Below are 3,470 nucleotides of genomic sequence, written 5' to 3'. Positions count from 1 at the left end.
GCTCTCCAAGAACTCTTTCTGTCTCATGTGGTAGATAAGCTAGATACGGAGGCATTGGAAAGGCACAATCAAGGAGCTATAGAGGAGGGAGGCATCAGAACTGAACACAATCTAGGAAGACTTCCTATAGGAGGAGGTAAAAGTCTTATTTAAGATAGGGAACTTCTTAAAATTTTGTAGGTCTCACTGGGCAGCTGTTTTGGGGCTTGAAGTACCCTTTCCCAGCTGCCTGTACTTTTCTTTCCAGAGTTCCATCACTTCAGCCACCTGCAGAGTGACTATTGTATAAAGGACCATCATTTTGCAAATCCTAAGTCCTTAACATTCACATTTGGCAAGTGTTCCAGAGGGCTGAGGGTCTCATTTCTACAAATCACCTTCATCACTTTGTCCTATTGCTCCCCCTGGGGAGGTGTCCTCACTGCCTCCCTGTGTCGATGCAGATCCCTCCTAGGAGGCTCACGTCTACACCTTCCTTCCTGCTTCTAATCCCTCCATTCCCCCAGGAAGGCTGACCCGTTCCTACTAGACCCAGCTCTCAGGGATTCCAGAGGCTTTTTGCTGGAACTCCACATGAAACAGCAAGTTCTAGAGCAAAGGAGCTCCCAGCTCAGGGCCTGGTGGGTCCAGGGCTGGAAGGGACAGTAGCACTCATTCCTTGTGTAAGGACACAACACTTTGCAGCAGGCCAGGGCGGGGGGTGGGGTGGGGGCTGAATCTTTGGTTAGTTTGTTTCTTTTGCTACTTACAATGAACTTGGGCAACTCAGCCTCCTCATTTGGAAAATGGGAAAAATATGAGTGTTTTCCTCAAGGGACCGACTCAAGGATGAAGTGAGTTAAAACGTGAATAGAGCTCAGCGGGTGACCAGCACGCAGCAGATCCCGGGCTCCATTACATGCAGTGAGAACCTGCCAGGCTGGCTCCCGGCTCCATTCCAGTCCCACTGCATTCTCCTTGGTCCTCTGGAAGGTTCTCCTCCGTGGCTGCTGGGTCCTCTGAGCCCCGTCCTTGGCTCCCTATTAGGACATGGGTCACCCAGCTTCGCTTCACGCCACCCCGGCAGCCCAGTCCTTGCGATCAGTGGTTCTTACTTCCAGGCCACTTGTTCCCTCGTATTTGTCACCCCTTCTCTGCTCTGCAGGCTCCTGGCTCATTTCCCAACCATCCTCCTGACCTCACAGCTGGTGTTGCAGCTTGTAGCCCAGCCATGAACCCCGGCTAGCCCCCTTGGGAACCACCACACTGGAGAGACAGGGACTCGTCTCCCAGCATCCATGTCTCCTGCCTCCTTCTCTACAGGGGAGGGGCTTAGCTGTGGTCTCAGCTTGGGTGGGAGGAGCTCACACTCTGACCAGAGCCCAGGTGCCAGTGTCAAGGGCCCCTTGGAACCCACCTGCCCTAACCTCTAATTGCACAGCAGGTTTGCTTCCCTGAGGGTGGGGCAAAGGGCAGGGAACGTCTCCACAGCAATGAGACATTCCCTGTGGCCAGTGGGTAGCCACCCCTTCCATGCCAGGCTGCGGGGAGATGTCTTCCATGAACTCTGGAGGGCTCAGTTCGCCCCCTGCCTCCAGCAACAGGGTGCATCTTCCGCTCTCTCTGTTTATAGCTCCTTCCCCCAGACTATCCTCTCCACTGACCCAGGCTTTATAGGCTTCTCCTTCCCTTAATACCCACTTCTTGTTTTTTCTGTTTCTTTCTTGACATCCTGCTTTTATGTTTTATCCTCCCAACTCCCACCCTAGTGCCTCTGCCTTGCCCAAGGGTGCCTCCCCTTCCCTTGTCCCCTTCCTAACTGCAGTCCCGAGGGCCCAGCAGGCTCAGTTATAGTGTGGACCCAGGGAAAGGCTGTCCATTCCCCATAGCCTAGGTAGGTGCCACCCCAGGCCTGGCCCACTACTCTGGCATCTCCCTAGGGATGGGGTGGGGCTGGGCTTCTCCTTCCTGTTTGGACAGGGATGATAGGAGATCGAGAGCATGTCATTAGTGATGAGGTGGCTTAATTACAGCCCGCTATGCAGTCTGGCTTGTTTACTTTGTAAATGGGCAGAGGAAGAGGCAGATCAAGCATCAGACTTCACAGTCACGATCAAAAGATTAAGGCATTTCCCCAGCCCCTTTGTTCTCTTTCAGAAAGGAATCAGACCATGAGCGGGCTTGGGAGTCAGAAAATACCTTACAAAAACCGTTTCTAGAAATGAAGGGGGTAGAAGAGCCCGAGATATGGAGATGATCGAAATAATATTCCAACAGGGGCTGGGTGGTATTTTGAAAGGAGGGGAGGGAAGAAATTTCATCTTTCCCTGAGCAAGATGGTGCTTGCCTGGACATACCTGCATGCGTTCCTGCTGGGGGGAGCTCTTGATGAATGGGTGGAGCTGTAGAGAGTTCAGAGAGATTTTCTTTTTTCTTTTCTTTCTTTGTTTAAACAAAACAAAACAAAACAGAAGAGCGAAAGAGGGCTCAAGAGGACTTGGTCTACGTAGTGAAGCTAGAGGCCTGGCCTGTGCTAAAGGCCTTCTGTGTAGAAGTGCTGTGGGGAGAAACAGGGAGAAACGGGCCCAGAGGAGCTTGGTGGGGCCCAGGCCAGGACTTACTGAAGACAAAGGACACTCGGACTGGGAAAAGTGAAAACTGGTTCACAGAGCCCCTAAGCCAGAGGCAAGCCAGGCAGAGCAGGGCTCGGATGACAGAGCCCTAATGGGCTGGGGAACATCACTTTCCTCTGGGGGCCCAAAGAGGAGAAGACAGAGGTGAGAAAGATAGAGCTCAGGCTTCCCTGCAGAAGCTTGGGGAGTTTGGGGGTCCAGGGGACTCTGAGGACCCTCTTTGGGCGGGAGGGAGAATTCTGACTAGAGGCTCCACTCACCTGTGCAACATGAGCCTGTTCTGGAGATTCAGCAAGGCTGCTCTGGAGTCGACTTGCAGGTTGTGCCCAGCACTAGGGCATGGTGAAGAGCAAGTGGGGGCTGTGACCCAGCCATGCACCCCACAAAGGACTGCATCTTTACAGAAGAAGGGGCACCTTTTTTTTTACATTGGCACCAAGCACTGAATGAGAAGAGAGGCATGTGCCTGTCCTGAGCTGGGCTGCCACAGAGGAGGACCAAGGGGCTGATGCTGGTTAGGGGAAGCCCTTGACCCAGAGAAGGGTTTCTGCAGAGAGGCAGCTCCCCATGCATACCCCAAGGGTGCTGTAGAAAGGTCCATGAGACCAGTAGTCATGAGGGGATGGCTGCCAGGTTCCAGGTCCCTGACCGTGATCTGCTTCATTTGTCATAAATAGATGCTCATGTGGGAATTTTGACCTTGGTGACTTCCTGTCTGGGATGTCATTCAGCACAGTATCCATAACAGAGTAGGTATCTAGTGGGTGTGAGTGGAAGTAAATTTAAATTGATGCTGAGCCTGGCATGGTGACACAGTCCTATAATCCCAGTGGCTTGGGAAACCGAGGCAGATGGATC

Source organism: Marmota marmota, unplaced genomic scaffold (assembly GCF_001458135.2).
Source record: "Marmota marmota marmota unplaced genomic scaffold, marMar, whole genome shotgun sequence".
Classification (NCBI taxonomy): Eukaryota; Metazoa; Chordata; class Mammalia; order Rodentia; family Sciuridae; genus Marmota; species Marmota marmota.
This window is presented reverse-complemented; position numbering follows the sequence as displayed.